The sequence below is a fragment of the Rutidosis leptorrhynchoides genome, chromosome 4, assembly GCF_046630445.1.
Source record: "Rutidosis leptorrhynchoides isolate AG116_Rl617_1_P2 chromosome 4, CSIRO_AGI_Rlap_v1, whole genome shotgun sequence".
Lineage (NCBI taxonomy): Eukaryota > Viridiplantae > Streptophyta > Magnoliopsida > Asterales > Asteraceae > Rutidosis > Rutidosis leptorrhynchoides.
Genome location: NC_092336.1, coordinates 4,882,891 through 4,903,269, shown reverse-complemented (window position 1 = coordinate 4,903,269; position 20,379 = coordinate 4,882,891).

Genomic DNA, 20,379 nt, shown 5'->3' with positions numbered 1-20,379 from the left:
AAATCGACAAAAATAAAGAACCAAGCTAGTATAAAATCAAATGCCTTTGGCGAGCTCCGTGAATTGCTTCATCTCGGCTCCTTGAACCGGACATCTTTTATTTACTTTTTGAGTTTAGTCAGGACCTAAGGCGCGTAGCTTAAATTCATGATGAGAATGACCTTGACCTTCTCTCCCTTCATTTTGATAATGACACGTAGTTGATAAATTCAAGCTATAAATTAATGACCAAATCATTCTATTAAGGTAAGCCGAAAATATGAATATAACCATTTCTTACTTCCAAACAAAGTTTTAACGTTATCTAATCAAATCCCGAATCTACCCTAGTTTTGGTGGAGTTTTTCATTGTCACCCTGAAACTCATGTTGTACAGCCAAGGTTGTAAGCACCAATAAAAAAGATCAAGAGTGATTCCTCACCTATCCTGTTAGTTGAACGCTCGAGTATAGATTGTCAATCGAGGGCACCCTCATTTCCAGTGAGAGAATCTCATCTCATCGATGTTCTACCGAACTGAACTAATAATAGTTTATCATTTGGAAAGTGAGTTTGCTTTAACGAGTGCACGAGCAGAAGCGGAGACATAGTTGTCCCCCGCTTTCGACTTAATCTAATAGCCTACCTATCGGGCGCCAATACAATAATAAAAGAGAAAGTTAGGGTGAAATTGATGGAACAAATGAGAACCTTTGATTTTCAGAACTTCCTTAACTCTGTTACAATGCAATGGATGATAATGCTAAAAACGAACATATATTTCATAGCATTATCCCTCAAGAAAGACAAGCTTTTAGTTGCAATTGTTCTATTTACAAGTGATATTCGTTTAAATAATAAAAGGTGAAGACAAAAGACAGATTCGACGAATTGAAGACGCAAATGACCAAAACGCTAAAAAGTACAAAGTACAATCCAAGAGATTCAATTTATTGATGAGAAACGTCTAGAAATTACAAGAGTACGAGCCGTGAAACGCAAAGTACAAGATATTAAATTGTACGCAAGGACGTTCGAAAATCCGGAACTGGGACAAGATCCAACTATCAACGCGCGACGCAACGGAGCAAAAATTACAAGTCAACTATGCACATAAATATAATATAATATATAAATAATTCTTAAAATTATATATATATATATATATATATATATATATATATATATATATATATATATATATATATATATATATATATATATATATATATATATATATATATATATATATATATATATATATATATATATTAAAAATCGTCGGCAAACTAGAAAACAAAGTTATGTGAGCTGGATCAGAGGGTCATGCGATCGCATGGCCTGGAAGCACAAAAACCATGCGATCGCATGGCAGTAAAATGCTGGCCAAGTGCTATAAATTGGAACGTTTTCTGCCGAATTCAACACATCTTTTTCTATCTACTCTCTATCTCAATATATATATATATATATATATATATATATATATATATATATATATATATATATATTTATAATTTTAATTTTAATTTTAATTTAAGATTAATAATAATAAGGTTATGTTAATGAATGTTGTAAGTGTGAAAGTCGAAATTCTGTCCGTGTAACGCTACGCTATTATTAATCATTGTAAGTTATGTTCAACCTTTTTAAATTAATGTCTCGTAGTTAAGTTATTATTATGCTTATTTAAATCGAAGTAATCATGATGTTAGACTAAATATTAAAGACGGGGTTATTGGGCTTTGTACCATAATTGAGATTTGGACAAAAGACCGACACTTGTAGAAATTGGACTATGGACTATTAATGAGCTTTATATTTGTTTAACTGAATGATAGTTCGTTAATTTAATATAGAGATTTACAATTTGACGTATCTATAAATAACCACATACACTCGATCGTACACGATGGGCGGGATATTTATAAATACTAATAATCGTTCATTTAACCGGACACGGGAATGGATTAATAGTCAATGGACTCATTAAAACAGGGGTGGATTACATACAAGGACACTTGGTGTAATTGTTAATAAAGTATTAAAACCTTGGGTTACACGCAGTCGATATCCTGGTGTAATTATTAAACAAAGTATTAAGACCTTATTACAGTTTAAGTCCCCAATTAGTTGGAATATTTGACTTCGGGTATAAGGATAATTTGACGAGGACACTCGCACTTTATATTTATGACTGATGGACTGTTATGGACAAAAACCGTATGGACATATTGAATAATCCAGGACAAAGGACAATTAATGTAGTGACCCGAACTTTTCCATGTTTATATATATATTAAATGAAATTGTTATTTACATGATTAAGTGTTTCCAACATGTTAAGCAATCAAACTTGTTAAGACTTGATTAATTGAAATAGGTTTCATATAGACAATTGACCACCCAAGTTGACCGGTGATTCACGAATGTTAAAACTTGTAAAAACTATATGATGACATATATATGGATATATATATATAGTTAACATGATATTATGATAAGTAAACATATCATTAAGTATATTATTATTTTTTTTTTTTACGAGGAACCCCTACTACGAACGGGCACATTGGCCCCCCCGCAGCGGGTAAACCCCGGGTAAACGGCAAGCCAACCCTCTACCGCTACCAGGTAAAGCATCCTCAGGCTATTGGTCTCTTAAGTTCGCCCCAAGCGTTTGAAGTGCCTTGAAGGGAATCGAACCCGTGACCTCACCTTCATTGAAAGTGTTGGTGGCCATCTAAGCTATGCCTGGATGGTTATCATTAAGTATATTAACAATGAACTACATATGTAAAAACATGACTACTAACTTAATGATTTTGAAACGAGACATATATGTAACGATTATCGTTGTAACGACATTTAATGTATATATATCATATTAAGAGATATTCATACATCATAATATCATGATAATATAATAATTTAAAATCTCATTTGATATTATAAACATTGGGTTAACAACATTTAACAAGATCGTTAATCTAAAGGTTTCAAAACAACACTTACATGTAACGACTAACGATGACTTAACGACTCAGTTAAAATGTATATACATGTAGTGTTTTAATATGTATTTATACACTTTTGAAAGACTTCAAGACACTTATCAAAATACTTCTACTTAACAAAAATGCTTACAATTACATCCTCGTTCAGTTTCATCAACAATTCTACTCGTATGCACCCGTATTTGTACTCGTACAATACACAGCTTTTAGATGTATGTACTATTGGTATATACACTCCAATGATCAGCTCTTAGCAGCCCATGTGAGTCACCTAACACATGTGGGAACCATCATTTGACAACTAGCATGAAATATCTCATAAAATTACAAAAATATGAGTAATCATTCATGACTTATTTACATGAAAACAAAATTACATATCCTTTATATCTAATCCATACACCAACGACCAAAAACACTTACAAACATTTTCATTCTTCAATTTTCTTCATCTAATTGATCTCTCTCAAGTTCTATCTTCAAGTTCTAAGTGTTCTTCATAAATTCTACAAGTTCTAGTTTCATAAAATCAAGAATACTTCCAAGTTTGCTAGCTTACTTCCAATCTTGTAGAGTGATCATGTGATGACCCGGAAATTTCGACTAAATTTAAACTTAATCTTAAATGATTAATGATTTCGACACGATAAGTAAAGTCTGTAAAACTGAATCTCAAAAATTTTAAACTATTCAAATACCCTTCAGTTGTTCTCAACGATTCGCGAACCATTATATGTAAATAGATACATATATATACTATAACTTGAAAACGTAAAAAAATTTTAATTGCATGTTACCGTACATTAAACTTATTGGTTTAAATATCTATTTGAATATATATGATAAGTTGAAATATTTATTATTAAAATTTATTTATAAATAACTTCCAATGTGTATTTAAAAAAAACTAATTTATATATATTAAAAAGATATATACATATATATAATTTCAAGTTATTTAGTAAACGATAGTAACATTTCAAATTGCTACAGTACCCAAAATGCTACAGTGTTTTTGAAAATCACTATTTGCTACAGTGAAATTGACTTTGCTACAGTGGTATATTTTATGGATGATTTAAGACTATATTTTGACAAAGGTACGATTCACGAAACGTAAAGTACAAGTTTTCTCAGCGTACGAAATGGCGTTCGAAAAACCGGAACCGGGACATAAGTCGAGTGACAACGTACGACTTATCGGAACAAAAATTACAAGTCAACTATGCACGTGAATTTAATATAATATATAATTAATTAATTTAAATTATATATATTATATTTATATTTATTTTATATTATGTCGACAAGCTAGGAGCCAAAACAATGTGAGCTGTCCCTGGTCCTCATGCGAGTCGCATGGCCAGAAGGCCATTTCCATGCGAGACGCATGACTCCAGATTTCAGGCCACATCTATAAATTTCAGTGTTTTCGCTCGATTTAAATCACACACATACACAAATATATATATACTCCGTAATATTATTTATTATTTATTATTATTATTATTATTATTATTATTATTATTATTATTATTATTATTATTATTATTATTAATAAGATTATTATTAATCTTATTATTTTTTTTTATTATTATTAGTGTTATTATTTTTGCGATACAAAAATAATAATGTACAAAAAAAAATATTACGACGGAGTGATGTCCAAGTAATTTTCAAAACGAGTTTCCGAGCGAGATAGAGCTAAGGAAAATATGGGTTATTGCCAAGGAAATTATGGGTAATGTTCGGGGGTATTTTTGTGAATCAAACCTCGTGTTTATCATCTCCGATGCGTCTACGTGCTTTCCTGCAATATTGTATATCAATATTAAACTGTGAGTTTCATATGATCCCTTTTACTCCCTACATTTTTGGGCTGAGAAAACATGCAAATGCTTTATTAACCGATATACAATATTTATATGCGTGAGTTCATTTGATCCCTTTTTACATATATTTTTGGGCTGAGAATACATGCACTTTATTTTAAACGCAATGGATACAAGTACATACTAAATTCTACACTGAGTTTGAACCGAAAATCCCTTAGCTTTGGTAACTAGTAACTGCTAGTTATAAGAACTGGTGGGCGCGAGTAGTTGTATATGGATCCATAGGGCTTGATATCCCCGTCCGAGCTAGAGCACTAGCCTTTTAACGGACGTATGCTATTTGAGAAGCGTACACGTTGGTTTGCGTGTATTATTAAGATGATTATACAAAGGGTACAAATTATATAAATGTTAAAGTTTAGTTACCAGGGTGCTCAATTTTGTAGAACCGATTGATAAACGTTTCGGATGAAACAACTGAAATCTTGTGATCCACCTTTTATGTAAAACCTATTGAAAAACGTTTTGAATAAAACAACTGAACTTTTGTAATCCACATTGATATACGGATTATGTGTAATATTAAAACTATGAACTCACCAACCTTTGTGTTGACACTTGAAGCATGTTTATTCTCAGGTTTCTAGAAGTCTTCCGCTGTTTGCTTATACGTGATACAAGATATGTGCTTGGAGTCATACATGCTATATACAAGAAACTTGCATTCACCAAACCATTACCATGTATCTTATTTTGACTGTATTGTCAACAGATGTATTATTGTAAACCATTTAAATGGTGATTGTCTATACGTAGGAATCATCAGATGTTAAAAACCTGGAATTTATATATTCATTTATGAAATACCTTTTCAAACGAATACAATGTTACAAAATGTATCACATAGAGGTCAAATACCTCGCAATGAAATCAATGAATGACGTGTTCGTCCATATGGATTTGGAGCGATCGTCACAGATCATCCAACCTCAAGAAATCTTTCTTATTTACAGTAAGATATCTTTCTAATACAAGGTAAGACTCATATTCAAACTTTGATTCAATTTCTATAACTATAACAATCTTATTTCGAGTAGAAATCTTACTTGAACTTGTTTTCGTGTCATGATTCTACTTCAAGAACTTTCAAGCCATCCAAGATCCTTTGAAGCTAGATCCATTTGTCTCTTTTCCAGTAGGTTTATACACAAAACTTGAGGTAGTAATGATGTTCATAACATCATTCGATTCATACATATAAAGCTATCTTATTCGAATGTTTAAACTTGAAATCACTAGAACATAGTTTAGTTAATTCTAAACTTGTTCGCAAACAAAAGTTAATCCTTCTAACTTGACTTTTAAAATCAACTAAACACATGTTCTATATCTATATGATATGCTAACTTAATGATTTAAAATCTGGAAACACGAAAAACACCGTAAAACTGGACATACGCCGTCGTAGTAACACCGTGGGCTGTTTTGGGTTTGATAATTAAAAACTATGATAAACTTTGATTTAAAAGTTGTTCTTCTGGGAAAATGATTATTCTTATGAACATGAAACTATATCCAAAAATCATGGTTAAACTCAAAGTGGAAGTATGTTTTTCAAAATGGTCATCAAGACGTCGTTCTTTCGACTGAAATGACTACCTCTTACAAAAATAACTTGTAACTTATATTTCCGACTATAAACCTATACTTTTTCTGTTTAGATTCATAAAATAGAGTTCAATATGAAACCATAGCAATTTGATTCACTCAAAACGGATTTAAAATGAAGAAGTTATGGGTAAAACAAGATTGGATATTTTTTGATTTTTGTAGCTACGAGAAATATTAACAATTCTATACAAATCATATCCTAGCTAACTTATATTGTATTATACATGTATTCTAATATATTATGTAATCTTGGGATACCATAGACACGTATGCAAATGTTTTGACATATCATATCGACCCATGTATATATATAATTTGGAACAACCATAGACACTCTATATGCAGTAATGTTGGAGTTAGCTATACAGGGTTGAGGTTGATTCCAAAAATATATATACTTTGAGTTGTGATCTAGCCTGAGACGTGTATACACTGGGTTGTGGATTGATTTAAGATAATATATATCGATTTATTTCTGTACATCTAACTGTGGACAACTAGTTGTAGGTTACTAACGAGGACAGCTGACTTAATAAACTTAAAACATCAAAATGTATTAAAAGTGTTGTAAATATATTTTGAACATACTTTGATATATATGTACATATTTGTTATAGGTTCGTGAATCGACCAGTGGCCAAGTCTTACTTCCCGACGAAGTAAAAATCTGTGAAAGTGAGTTATAGTCCCACTTTTAAAATCTAATATTTTGGGATGAGAATACATGCAGTTTTATAAATGTTTTACGAAATAGACACAAGTAAATGAAACTACATTATATGGGTGAATGATCGAAGCCGAATATGCCCCTTTTGCTTGGTAGCCTAAGAATTAGTAAACCGATCTACTAATTGACGCGAATCCTAAAGATAGATCTATTGGGCCTAAGAACCCCATCCAAAGTACCGGATGCTTTAGTACTTCGAATTCATTTTTATCATGTTCGAAGGATTTCCCGGAATGATAGGGGATATTCTTATATGCATCTTCTTAATGTCGGTTACCAGGTGTTCACCATATGAATGAATTTTCACTCTATGTATGGGATGTATATTGAAATATGAAATCTTGTGGTCTATTATTATGATTTGATAATATATAAGTTAAACCTATAACTCACCAACATTTTTGTTGACGTTTTAAACATGTTTATTCTCAGGTGATTATTAAGAGCTTCCGCTGTCGCATACTTAAATAAGGACGAGATTTGGAGTCCATGTTTGTATGATATTGTGTAAAAACTGCATTCAAGAAACTTATTTCGTTGTAACATATTTGTATTGTAAACCATTATGTAATGGTCGTGTGTAAACAGGATATTTTAGATTATCATTATTTGATAATCTACGTAAAGCTTTTTAAACCTTTATTGATGAAATAAAGGTTATGGTTTGTTTTAAAATGAATGCAGTCTTTGAAAAACGTCTCATATAGAGGTCAAAACCTCGCAACGAAATCAATTAATATGGAACGTTTTTAATCAATAAGAACGGGACATTTCAATTATCCCATGGTAATAAACTAAAATCAACACGTTGAACATCATGATTACGGAAGTTTAAATAAGCATAATTCCTTTATTTTATATCTTATCGCACTTTTATTTATCGTCATTTTATTTATCACACTTTTAATTATCGCAATTTTATTTATCGTCATTTTATTTATCGCACTTTTAATTATCGCAATTTTATTTATCGTCATTTTATTTATCGCACTTTTAATTATCGCAATTTTATTTATCGTCATTTACTTTACGCTTTAAATTAAGTTATATTTATTTTTAATATTTTACATTAGGTTTTAATTACGACTTAAGACATAAAATCGACAAACCGGTCATTAAACGGTAAAAACCCACTTTTTATAATAATAATACTACTACTTATTTATATATATATTTATACAAATATAGTTTAAAAATATAGCGTTAAACTTGGCTAGTTCCCTGTGGACGAACCGGATTTACTAAAAATTACACTATTGTACGATTAGGTACACTGCCTATAAGTGTTGTAGCAAGGTTTAGGTATATCCACTCTATAAATAAATAAATAACTTGTGTAAAATTGTATCGTATTTAATAGTATTTCGTAGTAAAAATATAATTATTTCGTATACACCTCACATAACATCAAGTATTTTTGGCGCCGCTGGCGGGGATTCTCAATAACGCCGAAAGCGAAACGCTATAAAAATTTTTAGTTTTTAAGCTATTTTTAAAAAATATATATATAAGTTTTAAAAATATACAAAATATAAAAACATAAAAAAATATATATATAATAAGTAATTGCAATCGGGCCTAGTACTGTAGCAGCCCATAATCTGGCCCGGTACCCGAAGCCATGCGACCGCATGGTATTAAAACACTCAACTCATGCGATCGCATGAGCCGATTAGACAGGTCAGGTACTGTGACGACTCGGAAATTTCCGAACAAATTTAAACTTTATCTTTATATCATTAGATAAATATTTCAAACATATATATTACGTACAAATTTACAATTCTAAATATATATATATATATATATATATATATATATATATATATATATATATATATATATATATATATATATATATATATATATATATATATATATATATATATTTTAACATAGTCATAAAATGTCCCAATTTAAAATAATATATTTTGGTAAACAACGAGTCACTGATTTATAGAAGCAAATGACCAAAACACTCAAATAAATAAAGTTATACTTTGAGTGAGATTGTTTTCATTGTTTAAATCTATTGTTTTTATAAAGGTACGAGTCACTAAACGTAAAAGGCTAGTTTTCTAAATGTACGAAAGTGCGTTCGAAAAACCGAAAGTGATACATGAGTCGAGTGACAACGTACGAGTCATTTGAACAAAATTTTCATTTTTACTACGCACGTAAATATAATATAATATTTAATTAATTCTAAAGATTAAATATATTATATATTAAATAATATATAAATTTATATATCATACGTAAATTGGGAGTGTCGGCAAGGGAAAAGGTGGATGGCAGCTGGATAACCAGCTCATGCGATCACATGAGTAATGGTCACTCCAACCATGCAGTCGCATGGTGTCATGGGACAGGAGAGATCTATAAGTTGATCGATTTGTGCACTGGTTCCTCACTTATTTCACATACTCCGTATTTATTTAGTTATTTATATTATTATTTTTATAATTATTATTATTATTATTATTATTATTAAGATTAATATTATTAATAATCTTATAGGTTAGGAGTGTTATAAGTAATATTATACATATAAGTACTACGACGGGGTGCTGCTCGAGTGATCTCAAAACAAGTTTTAAAAACTGTTTTGCGAGTGGGATAGGGCTAAGGAAATTATGGGTTATAGCTATGGAGGTAATGGGTATGGTTAATGGGTAAGCTCGTGAGGTCAATCTAGTGTTTATCGTCTCCGTTGCGTCTACGTACCTTTCCTGCAATATTGAATCTCAATATTGATACGTAAGCACTCATAATTTAATTTTTACATATTAATAGTGTATCCCTGACTAGTGCTCGAGTATATAGGATTATGCATGCTAGTACTTTTGATATTGTCCTTAGATAGGTTATGTTGAATCTTGAATTAGTTACTTATACGATTGAGATAAGGTATAAGATATGCATGTCGTTGGAAAGCTAGCGAAAAATCAATAACTTTTCATTTAAAGATTGCGTAATTTCGTTGAATGAATTAAAAGATATGGACAACTGAATTATGATTAACATTAATTGAAATTGCTTTTGAATCTGCAATTGATATTTAAAACAACTTGTTTATAAAATTGATAATTTGGATTTTCAAATATTACTAATCGAGTAAATGAATTTCTATATAAGACACGTCTCGATTTGTTGAACGATTGTCAAAATTGACTGTTTTATCATAGTTTAAAGCTTTATAAAACTATAGTCTAATTATTCAAGTATTGGGAAACCATGTGAAATGTTAAACTATTTTCGATTAACATGATCATTCAAACTATAGTATAGATTTTAAAAGATCATATTGGGTCAGGTTGACTTTTTGAAATGACTTTTGATAACTGTTGTATGTCAATCTCGAGCATTAGGATTGTGATACACTATGACCCAACCTAGCTTATTAGACATGTATTGACCAACATATGTTCTATAGGTTGAGATCTACGGTTAATTTTGCATTATGAGTTTCGGTCACTTTTTGGTGAATGACCTTATGTGCTGCTAAGGTGAGTTTCATTTGCTCTATTTTTAATTGCTTTAGCAATCTATATTTTTGGGCTGGGAATACATGCACTTTATTTTAAACGCAATGGATACAAGTACATACTAAATTCTATACTGAGTTTGAACCGAAAATCTCTTAGCTTTGGTAACTAGTAACTGCCGGTTATAAGAACTGGTGGGCGCGAGTAGTAGTATATGGATTCATAGGGCTTGACATCCCCGTCCGAGCTAGAGCACTAGCCTTTTAACGGACGTATGCTATTTGAGAAGCGTATACGTTGGTTAGCGTGTATTATTAAGATTATTATACAAAGGGTACTTATTATGTAGACGTTAAAGTTTAGTTACCAGGGTGCTCTGTTACGTGGAATCTTTTGATAAACGTTTCTGGATGAAACAACTGAAATCTTGTGATCCACCTTTATATACAGATTATGTGCAACATTAAAACTATGAAATCACCAACCTTTGTGTTGACACTTTTAAGCATGTTTATTCTCAGTTTTCTTGAAGTCTTTCGCTGTTTGCTTATATGTGGTACAAGCTATGTGCATGGAGTCATACATGCTTTATTCAAGAAAAACTTTGCGTTCACAAAATCATCACCATGTATCTTATTTTGACTGCATTATCAACGGATGTAGTATTGTAAACTATTATATACGGTGATTGTCTATACGTAGAAATTATCAGACGTCGAAAACCTTGGATTTATATATTCGTTTATGGTGTGCCTTTTCAAAAGAACGCAATGTTTACAAAACGTATCATATAGAGGTCAAAACCTCACTATGAAATCAATGAATGATGTATTCGTCCAAAGGGATTTGGAAGGATCGTCACAGGTACCTTAGCCAACGAATTAGGGTTACGTTTTAATTATTATTATTATTAATTAATTACAATTAGGGTTTAATTTAATAATAATTAGTTTTAGTTTTTAATTAAATTGTATTTTAAGTTCTAATTATTTTTATTGATTTAGTAATTAATACTTTTATAAATTAATAATATAAAAATAATATTTTTATAAAAATAAGTAATTTTATCATTTTTTTTTATCTTTTTATAAATTGTATATTTTAATTATTTATTCGTATATTGTATATTTTCGTTCGTAATTAGTTTTAAGACTAGTATTTTGCCGTAGTTATTTTTATTTCTAGATTTTTAGGCTTTGCCGTAATATCCCTTAAGTGCTTTTTCTTTAGACTAAGATTTAGGTGCTTTAGAATTTTGCGACGCCGTTTGAGGATTTTAGTACTTTTTAAGTTATTGCCATTTTGAATATAGAATTCCTTTTAAGCTATAATAAATTTAGACGTAAGTTTTAATTTTTAGTATTTAGTACCTTCTAAGTTTCAACGCTTATTTTCTTATTGTTATTTTTCAACGCTTATTTTTCGACCTTTTATTTTTCGACGTTTTACGACGCACTCTTTTTCTTTCTTATTTCTCGACGCTCTAGTTTTTAGGACATAGAATTTTCTTTATTTTCTTTAAACTTCGACGAAAAATTATTTTAAGCGGTTAAATTGATAGACATCCAAAATTTTCTGGTTCGTAGTAATAGTTGGATTTGTTAGTGGCGAGTTGTGGGCTTCCGATTTAAAGGGTCCTGGCTACCTGCTGCATCTATTGGCTATTCGAAACGTGGGCAAAATTAGAAAAGTCTATTAATTTGATAGCTTATATAATTTTTATCTTTTATAACTAATAGGATATTCAGTGAATGCACCGAGCAAAACGTTCACCACCTTTCATACGTTCACCACTTGTAACTCGATCAAGACATCTAGCCAACATTGTCGCCGTTGATTTTTCTTTAGAATCTTCATCTAGTCGACCAAGTACTCCAATTTAAATTTCCGATAATCCATTTTTTGAACCCGACCTCACAATTGAGAATCCGGAGGATATTCAGGGACAATTCAGAGATCCTGAACCACTAATCATTCCTCCTGAACCACAAATCACTCATCCAGAGATTGTCGAGGAAGAAACCATTAAGTCAGAATCCTCTAGTGATTCAGATTCAACAAATTCAATCATGGAAAATCTGGAATCTCTAAGTATGGAAGACCGAATGAGAGCTAAACGCACTGGCGAAGGTCACACAATTACTCAACCAGACATTAATGCACCAAATTATGAAATCAAAGGACAAATCCTACACATGGTAACTAATCAATGCCAATTTAGTAGTGCACCGAAGGAAGATCCAAATGAACATCTTCGTACCATTAATAGGATCTGTACTCTATTTAAAATCCGAGAAGTGGAGGATGAACAGATATATCTCATGTTATTTCCCTGGACTTTAAAGGGAGAAGCTAAATATTGGTTAGAATCGTTACCTGAAGGGGCGATTGATACATGGGATGTTTTAGTTGAAAAAATTCTTAAACAATTCTTTCCGGCATCTAAAGCCGTGAGACTTCAAGGAGAAATTGTTACATTCACACAGAAGCCAAATGAAACTCTATATGAGGCGTGGACAAGATTTGGAAAGTTGTTAAGAGGATGTCCGCAACATAGTTTAGACACTTATCAAATAGTACAAATATTCTACCAAGGATGCGACATCACTACACGAAAAGGCATCGATATAGCAGCTGGTGGTTCCATTATGAAGAAAACCGCAACTGAAGCTTACAAAATTATTGATAACACTGCTTCCCACTCACATGAGTGACACCAAGAAAAAGACATCGTTAGATCATCTAAGGTGGCTAGAGCCGATTCTAGCCATGACTTTGATTCCATGTCCGCAAAGATAGATGCTTTCGAGAGACGAATGGAAAAGATGACTAAAGATATTCACGCTATACGAATTAGTTGTGAGCAGTGTGGAGGACCACATTTGACATAAGATTGTCTCAGTATTGAACAAACAATGGAACAAAGAGAGAATGTTTCATACATGAACCAAAGGCCTGGAAATAATTATCAGAATAATTATCAACCGCCAAGACCAATCTACAATCAAAATCAGAATTATAACCGAAATGTTTCATACAACAACCAACAAGGTCCTAGCAATCAACAAGTATACAATAATACTTACAATCAGCAAAGACCTATTTTTCTAATTAAACCACCACAAACCGATGATAAAAAGTCAAATTTAGAAGACATGATGTCGAAGTTAGTTGAATCGCAAACTCAATTTTTCACATCTCATAAACAAACGAATGAACAAAATGCCCAAGCATTTAGAAATCAACAAGCTTCTATTCAAAATCTGGAACAAGAAGTGAGCAACCTAGCAAGGTTGATAGGTGAAAGAAAACCGGAAAGTCTACCTAGCGATACAAATGCTAACCCCCGGAATGAAACAGCTAAAGCCATTACCACAAGAAGTGGTAATACACTTAAACCACCTGAAATGTCTGTAAATTCTGATGACTCTATTCCTATTACACAAGAACCACAATCTGAGCAAGAGAAGGAAACATAACCGGTAGTTGAAAAGGTTAATGAAGAGAATACAGTTAAGGCTAAACCTTATGTTAAACCATACCAACCACCACTTCCTTATCCGAGTAAAATGAGAAAAGAAAGACTTGAAGCCGAGCAATCCAAATTCTTGGATATGTTTAAACAAATAAATGTCAATCTTCCTTTCATTGATGTGATTTCAGGAATGCCTAGATATGCCAAATTTATGAAAGATCTAATCACAAATAGAAAGAAAATGGAAGAACTCTCGGCTGTTACAATGAATGCTAATTGTTCTGCAGTGCTGTTGAATAAACTACCAGAGAAACTCTCAGATCCAGGAAGTTTCACAATTCCATATTTTCTGGGTAGTCTTAGTTCAATTGAAGCATTGACAGACTTAGGTGCTAGTATAAATTTAATGCCGTATTCACTATACGCTAAACTAGACCTTGGAGAATTGAAACCAACACGAATAAGCATACAACTAGCCGATCGATCAGTAAAATATCATAGAGGGATAATGGAGAACATGCTAGTTAAAGTTGGTGCTTTAGTATTTCCAGTAGATTTTGTTATTCTGGACATGGAAGAAGATTCTCGAGTTCCTCTCATATTAGGAAGACCATTCTTAAACACGGCTAAAGCAATAATAGACGTGTTCGGTAAGAAACTGACCCTAAGTATAGAGGACGAGAGTGTTACCTTTTCTGTTGATAGAGCCATGCAACAACCACAATCTGCATATGATACATGTTATTATATTCAAACTATAGATTCACATGCAGAATTATTAGAAGAATTTCCAGAATTACAAGGAACAGGAGAATGTTCTTTAGGAGAAGGAACTGAACCAATTGATGAAGCTGAAATGTTAGCCGCACTTATGGCTAATGAATACGAACCAACAACAGAAGAACTGCAAATGCTAAAAGAGGAAGACAAATATCGATACAAATTATCGATAGAAGAACCACCGATATTAGAGTTAAAGCCACTTCCAAACCATTTAGAATACGCTTATTTACATGGTGAATCTGAATTACCTGTAATAATATCGTCTTCTCTTACGAAAAATGAAAAATCTCAACTCATTTCTATGCTAAAAGCTCATAAACCAGCTATTGTATGGAAGATTCATGACATTAAAGGCATAAGTCCTTCGTATTGCACACATAAAATCCTTATGGAAGAAGGCCATAAAACCTATGTGCAACGCCAACGAAGACTAAATCCTAATATGCAAGATGTTGTTAAGAAAGAAATTATTAAACTGCTAGATGCAGGTTTAATTTATCCAATCTCTGATAGTCCATGGGTAAGCCCAGTTCAATGTGTACCTAAGAAGGGTGGCATGACTGTCATCACAAATGAAAAAAATGAGCTTATTCCTACTAGGACTGTAACAGGATGGCGTGTTTGTATTGATTATAGAAAATTAAATGACGCCACCAGAAAAGATCACTTTCCCTTACCTTTCATTGATCAAATGTTGGAAAGGTTAGCTGAAAATAGTTACTATTGTTTTCTTAACGGTTTCTCCGGATACTTTCAAATTCTAATAGCACCCGAGGACCAAGAGAAAACCACATTCACGTACCCTTATGGTACTTTTGCTTACAAACGCATGCCATTTGGACTTTGCAACGCCCCTGCAACCTTTCAAAGGTGCATGATGGCGATTTTTCACGACATGATAGAAGAATGCATGGAAGTTTTCATGGATGACTTTTCAGTCTTCGGTGATACTTTTGAAACATGTCTAGTTAATCTTGAATGAATGCTTATTAGATGCGAACAATCAAATCTAGTACTTAATTGGGAGAAATGCAATTTTATGGTTAAAGAAGGCGTCTTTCTTGGTCATAAAATTTCAAAGGAATGAATTGAAGTGGATAGAGCTAAAGTAGATGTAATTGCTAAACTTCCACATCCCACCAATGTTAGAGGAGTTAGGAGTTTTCTAGGGCATGCCGGTTTTTACCGACGTTTCATAAAAGATTTTTCTAAAATTGCCACTTCTATGAATAAACTCCTAGAAAAGGATGCTCCATTCATCTTTTCGGATGAATGCATCAAATCTTAATATTCTTAAAGAAAAACTCACAAATGCGCCGATCATGATAACTCCAAATTGGAATCTACCATTTGAACTTATGTGCGATGATATGCCACTAACGGACGGTCTTTATTTTGTGCGGTGTCATTAGGTCGCACGGTGTTTGATTCGGTAGCACACAGCGTTTTCGTTTATTTATATTTTGCGGGGCCTAAATTTACTTTACTTTCTAAGGTGTAGAAGGTGTAAGTTAACCTAGTGTTGAATTTTATGCTGATTAACGAATTGAATATCAAGTGGATAATTGTCTTTTAGTTAAATTACCTGGATAAAAGATAGTAGTTGATTTTAGCTAAAGGTCCTAAATGCAGAAAAAATAAATAAAGTGGGAGGATATCCGTAGTATGCAGATCAAGGAAATGTTGACCAAGATATCAGTATTGGGTTAGGGAAAGTTAATTATGCTTATGTTAAAACTATGCTTGGATTGATGTTGATCTGGTTGGATAAGCCAATTACACAGACCTACTTATCTCTGAACTCTCGGAGTTCTCTTTGAGCAGTGAGAAGTATGTCACTTGGTCATATAACTGAAGTGTAACAATACCTCGGAGGTTATCCTCAGTAGAGTACTAGGTTCATTAGTGAGTTAAGTTCTAATCCTAACCCTCGTTATCAGTTTAGATAACTGAATAACAATGTGCCGTGTTGATTGAACACTGATCACAAACGGAAGGAGTCCTTCGGTTTAAGTTGGCAAAACCTTAAATGAAAACTAACAACCATTACATCATACTAATGAGATCACAACAAATCAAACATTATACAGTATTACAGTTAATATACTGATAGTAAAGCAGATAGAAACCTAATAAGTACCTAAACAGTTGATATGACTAAGACCTAGGGCAACAATCAGACAAGAATATGCAATAGGCTTGGGTCATATAGTAAAGGCACTAACTAGATCTTAACAGCTCCTAAGAGGTCTCTTCAGAACAGTCAATAGGCATACTAGGTCATTCATATCTCAATTCCTAGGTTCCGTGTCCTAAAAGTGCATTAGATGCCTCTCGGGAACTCCGGCCATACCGAGTTCATAGAATCTTCAGATACAGTATAACCAGGGGTCTTAATCCTATGAAGTAGCTAATTTCATATAGGTGGACAAGTCCTAATCACAACCTAAGTTGGTTAATCCTTAAGATGCTAGCATACAAATCTATCAGACTTCCTAATTCAGTATTATAACAGTAATCGTACTAAATTAACATAATTACGCTAACCCAAACTTCTATCATGGCAACATACAGATAAATTAAGCTATCATGGCAATATCGGAACGCATTATTAAACATAAAAGATAAAAATACATGTTTAATACAAAAGACAAGCGTTTCGAATAAAACCTGGAAAAGCCGAACTAATCTGCCCTGGATCGCAGGGACTCGCCGGGATATCCTCCGGAAAATAAAAGCTAAGCTAACTACTACTAAAAACTACCTAAAAATATTGAAAATATAAATTGTATTGCAAGTTGAGTGTGTCTTGGAATGAATGGAGAAAGCCCCTTTAAATAGACTTGGAATTCTGCCAAATACGCCTGGCAGGCCGTTTGGCAGGCCGTATGGCAGGCCGTATTTGGCAAGCCGTATGCTTGGCAAGCCGTTTGGTGGCTCGTGTGGTGGCACGTATCTGGCATGCCGTTTCCATAGTTGCAGGCCGTATGGCAGGCCGTATGGCTTGCTGATCAGGGCCTGATTCACTGGATCGTAACTTGATTTCTTGTCTTTCACCGTTTTCGCTCTAGAATCTTCGTTTTAGCTCCGTTTTACTTGATTCTTTTTGCAGCGCCTTTGTAATTACTTAATCTACAAAATCAACCGAAAAAACGATAATTTTGCTGACAAAGTTTTAATCTTTATTGTTTTAGGGCCTGATTTAGGGGGTAAAAACGTGACTTTTTGCCCGATATCAAATACCCCACACTTAGCTTTGCATGTCCTCAAGCAAGAAAGCGGGAATATCGGGATCTTTCTAATAGATTCTTACTTGCCCCACCCGTAGATCTTTTTATTATGCCTTCATCAAAAGTCGGTTCATCTTTTGAAAGTATTAGAAAAACTTTCAAACTTTGATGATTTGGTCGCTAGATTTCAATTGCGTCCATAGTGGAAAAAGGCGTACTTTCCAACTCTCAGATGTAGAGTATACATAATCAGGCTTCTCACTGACGGATCACTCATATCACTCAAGTGTTTAGGGTGTCCTATTCTAATTGTATTGTCGCTCAGAAGCCAGTCGTGTAACAGTTCTCATCATAGGCTTGGTAAAGCATCGATATCTCCACCGGTTAAGTAAGGACGGCACTGATCTTCTTCCTAAGCATTCTTTCAAGATGAAGACGGGTTATAGGGTTTGGTTGGAAATTTATGAGTTTCGGTGAAAGGTATCCAGATCTTTTGATTTTGAGAGAATTGATAGACTTTGATTCTTCAGAGTACCTATTTTGGATAGATAATGGCTGAGAATTCCGTAAAGGTTTTCTTCGGAAGAGGCAGATTTTGCTAAGACTTTGTCTAGAATTTTCTTTTGCTATTCCTTCATTCTTCTTCAGGGCATCTCCTTGGGTTTCTTTTTGCCTTATTAGAGACTTTGCTCTTTCATCATTCATTTTTTTTTTTGGCATACCCTTTCTTTATAACTTTTGTCTTTCGTTCCTGGTGCCCAGAGAGGAAGTGATAATCCACTGAAAATAGGTCTTTGACCTATCAAAAACAATCAGAGGTTCGGAATCTTTCGACTAGTGCTTTTAAAGCGAATTTGATCGATCTATCTCTTCGTTGATCTCTGGATCTTTGGTAAATGGAAAGGGGAATGAAATGTGAATGGTTTATTTTGGGAGTGAATTTGGGGTGAATATTTCTGATTCATCAACTCTTCATGTGAGTTGGTCGGGTTGAAATACGTGGAGTGGAAACGGAAATGGATGGCTTTTTGTCTTCTCTATTCAGAATGATTTCGGAAGGAGTATTGCACCTGCACCACGTATGACGCTCACTAACCATTGGCCTTGAAACGTATGACTGAACCAAGTTCTAACTTGAACCGTACACCGACACGCTCATCAATTAAAATAACAAAGTAATGTAGATTTGATGGGTCATACAGATACTTTGGGTCCAAGATTCCTCACTTTTTAGAGTAGGGGTCGTGCTTGATCATGCGTAGCCTTTTACATATTTTCTTAAAAGAAATCTTTTGACACAAAACATTAGTTTTAGCTTAATCGTTTCGTTCTAATAAATGTTCTGAAAATAGATTTCTAGCAATTTTATTAGATCTTTTGGGCAAAAACAAAGTAAGAATTTTTCAAAATTACCCAATATCCATTGCTTAATTACTTTTGGACAAAAGAATTTTTCAAAACCTGGCGTTTTATGGTTACTTGACTTTAAAACTTTCGACCTTAAAAACCTTACCCATTACCCCACACTTAGAAGAACATTGTCCCTAATGTTCTCTCGAAAGAATATTTATGCTATTAAGGACATGACTTCTAAAATTCTAAGTTGGTTGCGGGGGTTACCCCACACTTAGAGATTTTAGTGCGCTATAATTGAAATAGGTTTGAGGAAGGATTACTTCTCTATGGTCGTGTTAACTTTCCTAGTGTTGGGCCTTCCTACGGTCCATCTCCTACATACCAGTCTCTTTTAATAATATTTCTGCATGAAGAACAAAAAGAGAAAGACAGCATTTCCATTATATATAACTTTTTATACAATGCTTCAAAAAGATAAAAACTAAAACATAAAATAAAGATAAAGTAGTCTATGGGATACTATCCTGGTCAATGTGTGTCGGCTCTGCAAAGCATCTGAAAACGTCATCCTCCAGGTTCGGCATGTGCTCGAAAGGCTGCCCTATATCCATCTCAGGGCCTTGTAAAGACTCTAGACATAAGTCTGTCGGTATCTCCAGGTGGGATAAGTCTGGGAAATGTTCCTCGTCAGGCATGCTCCTAGTGATCTCAAATGCCTGGGCTGTTGGCGGCTCCACTGAAATAGGAATAGTGACTAAGTGATAACCCTCTGGCAACTCAGCAACTGGAACTAGCTCTGTAACTGGGGCAGGCGGCAC